The sequence below is a fragment of the Mangifera indica genome, unplaced genomic scaffold (assembly GCF_011075055.1).
Source record: "Mangifera indica cultivar Alphonso unplaced genomic scaffold, CATAS_Mindica_2.1 Un_0033, whole genome shotgun sequence".
Lineage (NCBI taxonomy): Eukaryota > Viridiplantae > Streptophyta > Magnoliopsida > Sapindales > Anacardiaceae > Mangifera > Mangifera indica.
In genome coordinates, this window is record NW_025401125.1 from 122,604 (window position 1) to 138,516 (window position 15,913).

The 15,913-nt window shown below is 35.1% G+C and overlaps 1 pseudogene; it reads right to left on the bottom strand.

The window, feature by feature from the left end:
• Positions 1 to 861: 861 nt before the first annotated feature.
• LOC123206356 lies at positions 862 to 14,857 on the bottom strand (annotated as a pseudogene).
• Between the last annotated feature and the right edge of the window lie 1,056 nt (positions 14,858 to 15,913).

Consider the following 15,913-nt stretch of genomic DNA (forward strand, 5'->3'; position numbering starts at 1 on the left):
ATACCATTTGATTCCTCTATAAAAATATTTTTTTATTCCAATGATGATAAATTCAATAACTTTCCAACATATAGGAGAGTTTACTAGAGAATTACTATACCATTGTATATATTCCAATGAAGACTCAAGACATGGCCTGGCGAGTTGACTCGGAGTCCATACTCTAGCGTGGTAATGAGAGGTTTATTTCTTGACAAGTACAAGTGCTGTAGTACACTGTCTATTGACTTGGTCGATTGAGCACTTAATAATAAGAATTACTTTATATTATTATGTTTTACAAAGAATACAATTGAAGGGTTCTTGTAAGGGCCAAAAACAAAATTAGTTGCCCCGAAAACAGGGGACAAATTGAAATAAAATTCGAGATCTCCTTCATAGAGGATAAAGACTTTGGATTATTCATCTGTACGAAGACACCAAAAAACCCACAAATGGTTGTGAAGTTATTAGAAACTCTCATAGGTGTAAGCACATGATGATGATTGAATGAGAAGATGTGATGAAAATTGAGAAAATATGTAAAATTTCACATATCTTCTTTGTTATCCAATTCGACTTGGTTCGATTCCACATTGATGTAAAAGAAGCTTAAAAGTAATGGACAGAAAGTGTTTAGTTTATGTTTATATATGTATAGACTTTTTTTCCTTAAGGAAACTAGAAAGGCTATATCATCTTGTAAAAACTCACAAATGAAATGGATGTTACAGAATATTATTCTCTTATTTTGAAGGGTGTCGTTCACATTACAGTCTCTGGTTATCAGTAAAACACACATTAGTCTGTCAGCCCAATTGTCCACAATTTTATTTCTATCTCTGATTTTTAATTTTGACAATTTCAGAATATCATTTAGGAAAGAAGGAACATAGATTTGCTATTGTTTGTCATAGTACTGCATTTTCTTAAGCGCCCTATCTTGGTTGGAGAGAAGACTCGCTGTCCCAATTCATACTGTTTATTTCTCTTGCAAGATGAGGGCCAATGCCACGGCTGTTGGTTTTTCGAGCTAACTCCATTGCCAGGCACTCTTTCAATTCTACCACCACCTCATTCATGCTTGGCCTTCTGGAGGAGGTATGACATGTACATTTCAGAGCTACTTCAACAGCCTTCTTTGCAGAAACAACTTCAAACTCTCCCAACAAACAAGGATCAACAATGTCTTCAATATGTCCTTCTGAAGCCATGGAAGTAACCAGCTCACTGATGTGAATGTGCTTATCTTCATTTTCAACTTCTGTTATCACGGGGTGGCCCGTGATTATCTCTAGAAGAATAATCCCAAAACTATAGACATCACTCTTTTCGTTCAACCGATTTATTATGTTATACCTAGATAAACATAAAAGAAAAGATAAAGTCAAAGCTTATGAAACAATTTGATTAGAATTTTATAAGATGAGCAATGAAAATTTGCTTACTCAGGGTCAAGGTAGCCAGGGGTTCCAGCAACTACTGTGGAAACATGAGTGCCACCTTCTGAGGGGTAAATTCTGGATAGGCCAAAATCAGCTAATTTGGCTTCAAATTCTTCATTTAATAAGATGTTTGTGGACGTAATATCCCTGTGGATTATGGGCGGCTTACAGCTTATGTGTAGGTATTCCAATCCTACGTTTTCAGAAAAAATTTACTCACTATTATCATCGGGTAAACTGAATGCTATTGGTCTTGTTTAAGGAATTTACACTAACCTCGAGCAGCACCAACTGCTATTCGCAATCTGTCTTCCCAACTCAAACTAGTTTCTTTTCTATCTGCATTTGTTTATGAAAACTGATACAACATCATCTCGTTTCTTTCATGGTAAGAACAAATTAAAGTTAAGTTTAAAGGGAACCCACCTGAAAGATGTTGCTTTAGGTTTCCATTTGCCATGAACTCATATACAATGGCCAAATGAGCGCCCTCGTTGCAGCACCCGACAAGGTTTGTAAGGTTTCTGTGATGTACTCTCATCAGAAGTTTGAGCTGAAATTCAAAGCCACAACTATAATGTAAAAATGAAAATAGGAAGATATTAGAATAAGTTACAGTTGCTCCATACCTCTGCCTGAAACTCTTTATGTCCTTGCCTTGAAGAGGAAGAAAGCAGTTTCACAGCTACTTGAGTACTGCCATCCAAGCTGCCATGGTAAACTGTTCCAAATCCTCCTCTGCCAAGAACCCTCTTGAAGTTGTCAGTGATCCTCAAGACCTCCGAATATGTGAATAGTCGACCTTCAAACTCAAGTGCAACTTTTGCATTGTCTCCTAAAGCTGATATAAGCGGACAAGTTTAACGACGCATATATCTATCAGGGATCTTATTTTGAAGAAATTTTATGTCTTCTATGAGTAAGAACTTCTATATTGATTACTTCAACAATTGATATTCCTATACCTTGTTGTTTTCTTCTTATGAGACTCCACCAAATAGCCAATGCTATTAAGATGACAAACAATGAGGTGGCTGTTGCTACTACTGGAATAACAAACTTGACTTTGCTTTTCCTTTGGCAGGACACCAATGTACAAATATGTGGATTCCCAGAAACACTTAATAATGTCATCACACCAGATGAAAGCTAAAGTTAGAATACGTCACATAATCAACTAGCTTTAATAATCAACTTAATTCCTGCAGTATGTGCTATGATTTTTTCAAATCTTAAAATGAAAAACAGAATTATATAATACCTTAATGATAGTGAATGATTGTTTGATCTTTCAATGAGTTCAACAGGAAGTGAACCAGTGAGGTTGTTTCCTGTTAAGTTTCTGCATTGTAGATCGTAGCAAAAATGATTCTCTTCACACTTCTTCCCGGAAAATTTCATTTACAGCGACTATGAAATTCAATTTACTTACAGAGCAGTCAGAGATGGCATTTTAGCTAGAAATTCTGGAACTGATCCCGTTAAATCATTTTGTGATAAGTCCCTGTTGCAAGATTCACAGGTTAATTAGACCAAATTAGTGTGATTTGTTTGTATTTTAGTTTCCTAAAATAGCTAACGAATAGTTGTCAATTAAAGCTGTCAATTATTTTTTATTCTCTAGGATTCTTATTAGATTTAGCCTCTTGTATAGTTATATATATTTGTACCAATATAGATCAAAATATATGAAAAACTTTTTTATACCATACAAGTTCATATGGTATTAGAGCAGGAACTCTATTTCTTGAATTCCTAGCCTTCATCTGTATCAGCGTATCTCCTTCCTCTCTATTCTTTTCATCATCATGTCTTAGATTTCAGAGACAACCAACACTATAGACCTGCCTACATCCAGACTACCACTCAGGTTCCCACCTTGGAATCCCACTCTATTCAAATTACCACGATTAAATTAAATGGAGAGAATTTCTTGCACTGGTCTCAATCTATGTGCATGTATATCCGTGGTAGGGGCAAGATGGGATATTTGACTGGAGAAAAGAAGGAACCTGCATCTGATGATTCTAGCTATGCTACGTGGGACACGGAGAACTCAATGGTGATGACATGGTTGGTGAATTCGATGGAGGAAGACATAAGCTCCAACTATATGTGCTATCATATGGCTAAGGAGCTTTTGGACAATGTCAACCAAATGTACTCAGACTTGGGAAATCAATCTCAGGTATATGAGTTGACTTTGAAGTTGGAAGAAATCCGTCAAGGTGAGGATACTATCACTAGGTATTTTAATTCCTTGAAACGTCTTTGGCAAGACTTGGACCTCTTCAATGATTATGAATGGAAATGTACTCATGATTGTAACCATTATAAAAAAATGGTGGAGGATAATCGTATTTTTAAGTTTCTTATTGGACTTAATATGAGGTTTGATGAAGTTAGAGGCAGGATCATCGGTAGACAACCGCTTCCATCTATTGGTGAAGTGTTCTCTGAAGTCCGTCATGAGGAGAGTCGTCGTCTTGTTATGCTCGGTAAGAAAAACCCTGGCAGTCCTATTGAAAACTCTGCTCTTGCGGCTAGGGTGAATGCTAGCTGAAATACTAACAAGAAATCCAATGACAAGCCTCGTGTTTGGTGTGACTATTGCGACAAACCACGTTATACACATGAGACATGCTGGAAACTTCATGGAAAGCCAGCAAATTGGAAGGGCTCTCATGAAGGACGGTTTAATAAGACTCTTGCTGCACATGAGGCAAATTCGGCCTCCTTCAACAAAGAGCAAATTGATCAAATCCTGAAATTGCTGAAGTTCAACTCAGGTTCATCTAGTGGTCCTAATGCTTCAGTGGCTCAAACAGGTAATGATTTTAAGGCATTATCTTGTCACTCACTAAATTATTCTACTCCTTGGATCATAGATTCGGGAGCCTCTGATCATATGACGAGTTTGTCTAACTTGTTTCATTCTTACTATCCTTGTTCTGGCCATGAAAAAATTTGTATAGCAGATGGATCTTATTCTTCTATAGCCGGCAAAGGTTTGATAAATCTTTCAAAAAATATTTCCTTAAAGAACGTCTTATATGTTCCTAAACTTACTTGTAATCTACTATCGGTTAGCAAATTATCCAAAGACTCTAACTGTCGTGTTACTTTCTTTGAATCATATTGTGTTTTCCAGGAACTGAACTCGGAGAAGATGATTGGCAATGCTAAATTAATCAATGGCCTCTATTATTTTAAAGATCAAGATTCCAAGAATAAAGAAGCTCAAGGCTTAAGTGGTATTAGTTCTACTCTAGTTAAGGATAAAATTATATTTTGGCATTATAGACTAGGGCATCCTAGTTTTCCTTATCTTAAAAAACTATTTCCTAGTTTATTTAAAAGTTTAGATTGTTCTAAACTATATTGTGAGAATTGCATTTTTATCTAAGAGTCATAAGATTGTTTATCATCCTAAAACTTATCAAGCTTTAAAACCATTTTACTTAATCTATAGTAACATTTGGGGTCCGTCAAGGATTAATACACCCTCAAATAAAAAATGGTTTGTGACGTTTATTGATGATCATACCCGTTTATGTTGGGTTTACCTAATGTCGAAAAAATCTGAGGTTGAAAAACTATTTAAAATGTTTTACTCAATGATTGAAAACCATTTTGAAACCAAAATTGGGATTCTTCACAGAGATAATGGAACTGAATACTTTAAAGGAATCTTAGAAGTTTTTTCATTGAAAAAGGGATTCATCATCAAACTACTTATGTCGATACACTTCAGCAAAATGGTATTGCTGAGCGCAAAAATAAACATCTTCTTGAAGTTTCTCGAGCTATTATGTTTTCAATGAATGTTCCTAAATATTTATGGGGAGAAGTTGTCTTAACTGCATCTTATCTTATTAATAGAATGCCTACTCGTGTTTTGAACTATATTACTCCGCTTGATTGTTTAAAAAAAATTTTCCTGAATCACGAATACCTTCAAATCTTCCTATTAAAATATTTGGGTGCACAACATATGTCCACATAAATAGTAAAGGAAGATCTAAACTTGATCCGAGGGCAGAAAAATGTATTTTTATTGGTTATGCTCCAAACAAAAAATGATACAAGTGTTTTAATCCATAAACTAAAAAAATAGTTGTCTCTATGGATGTTACATTTCTTGAAAGTCAACCTTTCTTTCAAAAATTTCTCTTCAGGGGGAGATAGGAGAAGAAGGAAATTTTTGGGATATTTCTACTATTCCTTTACCTAAAATCATTGATTCTACTAATCCTATTACACCTATTACCGGTTCTATACTTGGTCCCACATCTAAAAATAAACTTTTAAATAAAGAAGAAATTAATAATACTGAGGAAACAAGTGATCCTGAATCTGTTTTGTCAAACATTTCTAAATCCTCAACAGGGGGAGAAATACTACCCATAGTTCTCACAAAACATGGTAAAGAGCTCCTAACTTATTCAAGGAAGAAAGGTCATAAAAAAAAGGTCATGGTTCCTTTAGCACCAGTTCAATCAGCTGCTCCGAGAACAGAACCTAAAACTACTCCAGGTAACATTTCTCTTATTCATACTCATGTCCTCAATGACCCAAATATTGATTCTATTCCTTATCTAGTACATAATACTAAGTCTAGTGATCTAGATATTCCTATAGCTATTAGAAAGCTAAACGTACCTCTCATCCTACATCCCGATATCTTTCCTATGCTAAACTCTCAAAGAAACATAATGCCTTTATATCTAAGTTATCTAACTTATTTATCCCAAGAAACATATAAGAAGCACTCGATGGTCCTGACTGGAAATCAACAGTAATGGAAAAGATTAATGCTCTGAAGAAAAGTGGAACGTGGGAAGTTGTTGATTTACCCAAACATAAAAAAACTATCGGGTATAAATGGGTGTTTACAGTGAAATGTAAGGCAGATGGAAGTATTGAGAGATACAAGGCGAGATTAGTTGTTAAAGGGTTTACTCAAACATACGAAATTGATTATCAGAAAACCTTTGCCCCTATTGCAAAAATCAATTCCATCCAAGTATTATTGTCTTTAGCTACTAATTATGATTGGCCATTACACCAGTTAGATGTCAAGAATGCGTTCTTGAATGGGGATTTAGAAGAAAAGGTGTTTATGAGCCTACCTCCAGGATTTGAGATGATGGGACAAGATAAAGTCTACAGACTTAAAAAATCCCTATATAGCCTTAAACAGTCTCCTAGAGCTTGGTTTGAACATTTTGGAAAAGTCGTGAAAAGCCATGGTTATCATCAAAGCCAGGCTGACCACACAATGTTTTATAAGTGATCAGAGAAAGGTAAAATCTCTATCTTAATCGTCTATGTGGATGATATAATCTTGATAGGTGATGATTCTAAAGAATTAGCAGACTTAAAGAAGAAGTTGGCACGAGATTTTGAGATTAAAGATCTGGGATTATTAAAATATTTCCTTGGTATGGAGTTCGTTAGATCAAGAAAGGGTATCTTTGTAAACCAAAAGAAATATATCCTTGATCTTCTCAGTGAAATAGGTCTTCTAGGTTGTAAAGCTACAGATACTCCACTTGACGCTAATTTGAAACTTGATCCAGCTAAAGCTGAAGATGTAATTGATAAGGAAAATTTTCAAAGACTTGTAGGGAAGTTAATCTATCTGTCACATACCCATCCTAATATAGCTTTTGTTGTGAGTATGGTTAGCCAATATATGCACTCACCTGGATGAGAACATTTTAATACAGCCTATAGAATACTAAGATACCTAAAAGGAACTCCTGGAAAGGGTCTTATGTTTCGGAAGAATAACAATCTACAAATAGAAGTCTACACTGATGCAGATTGGGTCAATTATACTACTGACAGACGTTCTACTTCAGGTTACTACACTTTTATTGGAGGAAATCTTGTTACATGGCGGAGTAAAAAGCAAAATGTTGTGGCTCGAAGTAGTGTTGAGGCTGAGTTCAAGTCTCTTGCTCATGGGATTAGTGAGGCAATTTGGTTGAAAAAATTGTTTGAAGACTTGAAGATCTTGGTGTCTTATCCTATGAAAGTATATTGTGATAACAAGGCAGCCATTTCAATTACTCACAACCCGATTTTACACGACAGAACGAAACACATTAAGGTTGACAAGCACTTCATCAAAGAGAAGATTGAAAGTGGGTTAATTTGTTCTCCTATGTACCAACTACAGATCAAATAGCAGATATACTCACCAAAGGGCTACACAAGGGACAGTTTGAACTTCTAGTTAGCAAGCTAGCTATGGAAGACATCTTCAAGCCAGCTTAAGGGGGAGTGTTGTAAGATTCACGGGTTAATTAGGCTGAATTAGTGTGATTTGTTTGTATTTTAGTTTCCTAAAATAGCTAATGAATAGTTGTCAATTAAAACTGTCAATTATTTTTTATTCTTTAGAATTCTTACCAGATTTAGCCTCTTGTATAGTTATATATATTTGTAGCAATACAGGTCAAAATGTATGAAAAACTTTTTTATACCATACAAGTTCATAGTCCTTAAATGATAATGATAAGTTTTCATATTATATACAAATGAAAAATCATAAATTGATTGCAATGATATATATGTACTTACAAATACTCTATTGATGTGAGATTGATCAAGTATAGAGGTATCTCTCCAGTCAGACCCCACGAGGACAAGTTCCTGAAGAATTCATTCTCGTATCAATTAGTAAGAAGTTTGTATTAATTAATCTAAAAACTTTCTATAGAAAATGCTTTTCTTTAGGCATATACTTACAAGGATATAATTCGAGGTGGGTCATTACCATTGTAGCTGCAATTTAGACCATCCCATAAATATGCTTGAGGAGCACATGGATCTCCCTGTCAATTTCGCTTTAGCCAATAACTGGACTTGATTTTCATTATAGCGTCAACTAATATGTTCACAACATACAAAAAACAAGAATCTTAGTATGCATATATCTTTGGACAAATAGAGGAACTACACTAAAAATGAAATTTTGTAGTTTCACATGGTAGGAAGAAAATACCATCATTTTCGTCGGTTTGTAGCTCCAAGAAGTCTTTCACAAAAAAGATTTCGATGGCATTGAGGATGGGAGGAAGAGTTGAATTTTCAACTCTCTGAATTGATATTGTATAATTTCCACCATTGATAGACAACGCCGATACGTTGTATATTGTGGTTGTTGACAAGTAATAATTAATATTAAAAGGTCTATACCAATATTCTTCTCCCAGAAAAATGTTCATTTTGTTGGTTTTTAATGGAGATTTGTATGCAAAGAAAGCATGAAAAAAACGCAAAACCAGAGGAGAAAAGAAGAAAAAACAGAGCTGGAACGAAATGAGTCTTTTTGGTTGTAAAAAATCACTTATTTTTTCATTACTTCAATAATACATTTATATACATCCTATCTTACTTAATAAAAGTACACAACAGCTCAAATTAAGCTAAACCATACAATTTCTTACAAAGCAAACCAAAAGCTTACCTGTTCTAACAACTCCAAGTTGTATTAGTTACATTCCAACTAAATACAAACTAAAACAATTCAAAATGGATAAGAAAGTTTGTCAACATATTAAACAACAAAAACAAACTTATATTGGCTTTGTTTCAGAGCACTTGAGCATATCTTCAATTTATCAAAAATAAATTCCAACAGTTGCAATCTTCACTCAGCTTCATTACTCCTCCTTGACAAACTTACTTACCATTCCCAATTTGTTCCTTAGTTGAACAAATTTATTTGTGCTAACGGCCTTTGTCAACAAGTCAACCAATTTCTCTTCTGAACTGCAGTGAATTAGCTGGATTTCATATTCTTCTTCAGCCTGCCTTATTGCATGATACTTGATCTTAATATGATTTGTTTTGCCATGAAAAACTGGATTTTTAGTTATAGCCACAACAGACTTGTTGTCACAATAAATAGGTGTTGCAATCATTTGTTTTTCATGCAAATCACCTAATATCTTTCTCAAACAAATGGTTTGATTTACTGCAGAAGCAACAGTTATATATTTTGCTTCTGCAGTAGATTGAGCAACAACACTTTGTTTTCTTGAATTCTAGCAGATTGATCCTAATCCAAGAGAGAAAATGTAACCAGAGGTGCTCTTTAAATCATCCATTGAGCCACCCAAGTCACTATCAACAAACCCAGAGGTGCTCTGTAAATTGACCTTCAAATTTCTGTTGTATAATATTTCAAGATCAGCAGAGTTTTTAACATACCTGAGGACCCTTTTTGCTGTTTTAAAATGTTGTTGGCTTGGTCTTTGCATAAACCTTGAAAGCAAACTTGTTGCATATATTATATCAGGTCTAGTTGCTGTTAGATAAAGTAAACATCCTATCAAACTTCTGAAGACAACAGATTCAATTTCTGGAAATCCATCATTCTTTTTCAGTTTTTGGCTTACTACAAGAAAATTGTCAACCCCTTTTGCATTCTCCATACCAAATCTTTTCACTAATTCCTTAGCATATTTCTATTGGCTAATGAAAATACCAGATTCTTATTGCAAAACTTCAATGCGAAGGAAGAAATTGAGTTTTCCTAAGTCAGTCATTTCAAATGTATTTTGCATTTCTAGTTTCAGCCAAGTGATCAAATTTGCATTGCTACCTGTAATCAGAAGATCATCCACATAAATGGACACTATTAACATATCATCATTTTCTGACTTCACATATAATGTAGCTTCATTCAAGTTTTTCACAAAACCAAGCTTCATCAAATAAGTGTTTACTCTACTATACCAGGCTCTTGGAGCCTATTTCAGGCCATATGAGGCCTTCTTCAACAAACACACTTTCCTTTCATCTCTTTTTCTCACAAACCCAGGAGTCTGCTCTATGTACACTTTTTCATTCAAGTCACCATTGAGAAAAGCTGACTTGACATCTAATTGATGAAGAAACCAACCCTTTTGAGCAGCCAATGCAATTAGAAGTTTAATAGTATCAAACCTTACAACTGGTGCAAATGTTTCAGAATAATCTTTACCCTCCTTTTGTGCATAGCCTTTCACTACAAGTCTTGCCTTTAACTTGTTTACAGAACCATCAGCATTAACTTGTTTACAGAACCATCAGCATTTAGTTTTGTCCTGTAAATCCACTTGACCCCTAAAACATGTTTATCAAGTAGCCTATCAACCAATTTCCAGGTTTCATTTTTTTGTATCATGTTTATCTCCTCTTGCATGGCTGCTCTCCAACCAGAAAACTTTGAAGCTTCTTCAAAATTGGCAGGTTCAATCATTGCCAAATTACACCTGCTATAAATATTAGCAAGTGATTTCATCTTGACTGCTTTATTTTCATCATCACTACTATTTTGCTGTTCATTTTCTGTTTTTCTTTCATTGTGCACAATTGGCTCCTCCTTTATCTTCCTTTAGGCTACATTTATTTCCCAATTCCACATTGATTCTTCATCAAACTTTAAGTCTCTATGAATGCCAATTTTACCATTTGAAGGATAATATACTCTATATGCCTTGGACTTGTCACTATAGCCCACTAATATACCTAACTCAGCCTTCTTGCTCAATTTTTCTCTCTTCACTTCTGGAATAAAAGTCGAACAAACACAACCAACTATTCTCACATAACTTACATTTGGCTTTGAATCAAACCAAGCTTCATAAGGTGTTTTATCTTTTAATGCTATTGTTGGCAGCCTATTGAGCAAATGGACTGCAGTATTTACTACTTTTGCCCAAAAATTTTTTGGCAGATTGCTTTCAAACAAAAGACATCTTCCCATTTCCATAACAGTCCTATTTTTCCTCTCACTCACCTCATTTTGTTGAGGAGTATATGAGAGAGTAAGCTAGTGTTTGATGTCATTTTCCTTGCAAAATTTCTCAAATTTTTCATTAGTATACTCTCCTCCATTGTCACTTCTTATCATTCTTAGTTTGCATCCACATTCGTTCTCTACAAACTTTTTGAAGTTCACAAACACATTAATAACTTCAGATTTTTGTTTGATGAAATACACCCAACATATCCTACTTAAATCATCTATGAACAATACAAAATACTTACTGCCATTTAAGGAATTTTCTGACATAGGGCCACACACATCAGTGTGCACTAACTGCAGCTTCTCTTTGGCCCTTCATGCTTCATTCCTTGGAAAAGCAAGCCTTGTTTGTTTTCCCAATTGACAAGTTTCACAAATTTTCGTCATCATTGCCACATTTGGCATTCTAACAGCAAGTTCTTTCTCAGTCATCAATTTGAGTCCATGTCCATGAAAATGGCCTAATCTTTTATGCCATTTAACTGATTCATCATCACTACTAACAAGTGCTTGAGCATTCACATCATTTAACTCTAAGCAAAAACTTCTATGCATCATATCTACCATAATTACTTCTACTCCTTTTGAGTCATACACATGACATTTTTTATTGTCAAATTTTAGAGAATAATTATTTTCTAACATTTGACCAATACTCAGTAGATTAAGAGCAATACCAGGAACAAGTAACACATCATTGATCAATCTTGTACCTGAAATTGTTTAGACAGTCATTGTGCCCACTCCTTGCACTTGCAACAGCTCTCCATTTCCAATTTTGACATTGGAAATTTTGCTCTTTCTGAGGTTGATAAAAAGGCTTTTATCAAAAGTCATATGATTAGTGCATCCGCTGTCTAGTAGCCAATTTTGAGAATGAAATTGAATATTATGGCAGTCTACAGTAAACAACTGCTCTTCAGAATGCTCATCCTTCTCTTGTAAATTTTCGGCAACTTGAGCTTGCTGCTGAGTTGTTTTTCCTTTGTTCTTGCACACCTTTTCCATATGACCAAACTCCTTACATCCTTTACACTGAATCTCAAGTCTATACCAGCAATACTTTTCTGTATGACTAGTTTTTTTGCAGTGCAGACAAGGTGAGAATCTGTCTTTCTTTCCTCTTTGCCTCTTATCATATCCATCCTTCTTCTCCTTTCCTTTCTTGTCAACATACTGCTTGTTTGAACTAAAACCAGCTTGTGTTTTTTATGATTGGGTTGCTGTAAATGCTCCTTCAGAGACTGTAACATTATCTCTAAAGGCTTGTCTCAATTCTATAGCTTGTAATGAATTGGACAATTCTGAAATGGTCATAGTGCTCATACCCTTTGAATCGTCCAAGGAGGAAATCTTTGCTTCAAATTTTTCTAGTAAACTTACTAACACTTACTCCACAACCTTACTTTCAGAAATGATTTCTCCAAGAAGAGTGAGCTGGTTCACTATCTTCATTAATCTATCAATGAAACCTTTGACTGATTCTCCATCTTTCATTCTTAGTAAAGCAAACTCTCTTTTCAAGTTGAAAATATGTATTTGGTTTGATTTTTCATTGCCATGGAACTCTAGTTTTAGCTTATCCCATGCCTCCTCTGCTGTTTCACAGGCCATGATTTTTGCAAACATAATTTCTTAAACAGCAGAATGGATACAAGACAAAGATTTGTACCTCTTTGCTGTCTCCCCATAGTGATGTTTAATTTGGTTCAGTGTTGGATTCTCAGGCAGTGGATTTGGCTGCTTATCCACTTCAACTACATCCCACAAATCGAAAGCCTTTAAATAGGCTTTCATTTTTACTGCCCAGGCTGCATAGTTTTCACCAGAAAAAACCGGTACAGTCACTCCTGCAAAGTTGCTGGAAGCCATGGTTACAATTTGAGTTCCTTCTTTCTAACACTTCTACAAATCTTCCTTGACACAGGCCCTTACAAAGACAGAAGACTCTAATACCAATTGTTGGTTTTTAATGGAGATTTGTATGCAAAGAAAGCATGAAAAAAACGCAAAACCAGAGGAGAAAAGAAGAAAAAACAGAGCTGGAACGGAAGGAGTCTTTTTGGCTGTAAAAAGTCACTTATTTTTTCATTACTTCAATAATACATTTATATGCATCCTATCTTACTTAATACAAGTACACAGCAGTTCAAATTAAGCTAAACCATCCAATTTCTTACAAAGCAAACCAAAAGCTTACCTACTCTAACAACTCCAAGCTGCATTGGTTACATTCCAACTAAATACAAACTAAAATAATTCCAAATGGATAAGAAAGTTTGTCAACATATTAAACAACAAAAACAAACTTATATTGGCTTTGTTTCAGAGCACTTGAGCACATCTTCAATTCATCAAAAATAAATTCCAGCAGCTGCAATCTTCACTCAGCTTCATTACATTTCTCTGGACTCATTACCCTGAAGCTTCTGAATTTCATCCAAGTGGACGTAAGTGTAAAACTGAAGGCTGGGATCATCAACTTTCAATGAAATATCCAAAGATCTGCTAACATTTTTGGGCACCGCAGCAGTCCTCATGACAATAGATGCAGGCTGGAAGCCATTGTTGTCACCGTCAGAATCAATAGTAAGATTCGTACTCAACTGTTTCCACTCATCTTTATTATAAGGGGTCCAGATTCGATCATAGACATCATCTTTGTACCTGAGGCATCATTTTCAAATACAGAGATTTGGTAAAACTGTGGCGTTCTTTAAGTTAAAAAAAAAAATTATAAGTTCACCTTATTGTCTGATTGGATTCTGAAGCAACGTCAAGCCGAGCAAAGAGATTCAAGGGATACAGATTCAGTGTTGTTATAAATGCCATTGTTCATAGGCCTGATCTCAATAGCATTAATGAAAGGAACCCCAGAACCAGTATTCACAAGACAGACATGTAAGTAACTTCTTGGGAGGACATGAATGAGCTCCTTGATTGAAACAGTTGATGCGTTTGTTAATGATATGGTTTCCCATTTATTAGGCCCCAAATACAGATCAAATTTGGGTAAATTTCCAAGCTCATCATAGTTACCATATAGGAATACCGCTCTGATCAAATATTCATTGCCCTGTGTGAGGTTGAATCTGCAGCAGTTTCTGAGTTCTTCAGGAAAGCTTCTGAGGTGCCACGTTTCCTGCTGCTTCCCCGCCTGAAATTCAGGCAATATACTCTTACCAACTCCAGTTTCAACGAAATCATAATCTGAAATATAATGTAACCCCCTTGTTGTTTCATTATAGCTTTCAGAATCTCTTGGTAACCCACAATCCAGAGTGATGAAACCTGTGAAAAATCAAAAAACACAAAGATTTTTAGTTAAAGATGACCAATAAATTCCAATCAAATTGTGCTATCCAATTGCAAAATTAAGTAACCTGTCTGATCCTGGGCAACAACCTGAAAAACCGCAAGAGCTAAACCAGCTAGAACTGAAAAGAGGAAACACTTGAACATGCATCAAAGAATTCCAAGTCAATGTAATAGGCGGGATCCATAGGTTGCAGCCAAAGGAGAAAAGTTTGACCAAATTATAGTCCGAAGATATCATGGAAAGGGAATAGTAATTTACAGCCTACGAAATCCATCAAGGTTGTAGAGTACAGTCAGCTGTTAGCATCTAATTCAGGATGAGACAAATCTTGCATCTAATTCAGGATGAGACAAATCTTGCAAAGCCATCACAAACTACTACAGAAAATTGTTTTTCAATAATGACTCTGCCATCCATTTACTGTGTTTGTCTAGAAGAGAGAACTATTATTTTCCTTTTGATTTTTTCCCTGATCTAAATGACACTTTGCCACCCATGAACTTGAAAAAGGACAGCGTCCAACTTTCTCTTTAATTTTTTCTTGTTAACTTTAAGAATTAAAAGGTATAAAGGTGATTAACCGAAAAAATAGTGAATTAAAAATAGAGCTACAAGTGATCGAGGTAGTTACGAGATAGGGTTAGGTCAGCAAAGATAGATCTGACTAGAGCAGGTTATCTCTGGTTTATATTACATGCATACAGTGACATGCTCTGGTCGACTTTTGACCTTTTTGAGATGATTATACAGTTGTATATGATTACTCCTTATTTTCATATGAGTTTTCTTATAAGTATATACATCTTTTCTTTGCTTCCAGATTTTCAATTTTCTTGGAATACTTTCTAAACACTTTTAGTGATGTGTTTATTTTAAAGTATTTTAAAAGAAAAAAATAGATATTTCGGATATTAATTCGTAACATTTCTCCTTCGATGGATAGTACTTCTAGGGAAGGGTGTTAGAGGAACTGTCATTGACGAAGACCAAGACGAAGACGAATCGTTTTCATCATCTTCGTCTCTGACGAAGACGAAGACTCCTCGTCAATGAAGAGTCTTCATCTCGTCTTCGTCAGAGACGAAATGATGAAAACAATTCGTCTTCGTCGAGACGAAGACAACTCAATGATCATGCTTAGGATAATCGCTGGAAAAAGGTCACGTCGTAGAGGAAGAGGAGTCGCTTAGAGGTCACTGGAGAGGAAGAAACGGTGTCAGAAAACTAACTCTAAAAAATTGAAAACTCTAAGGGGGAAAATGCTATTTTTTAAAACTTAGGTTGGGGAAATTATTAGTTTTTGAAATTTTAGAAGGGAAAATGAGATAAATTTTTCAGGGGTTAGGGTTCTGTTAAATTTAA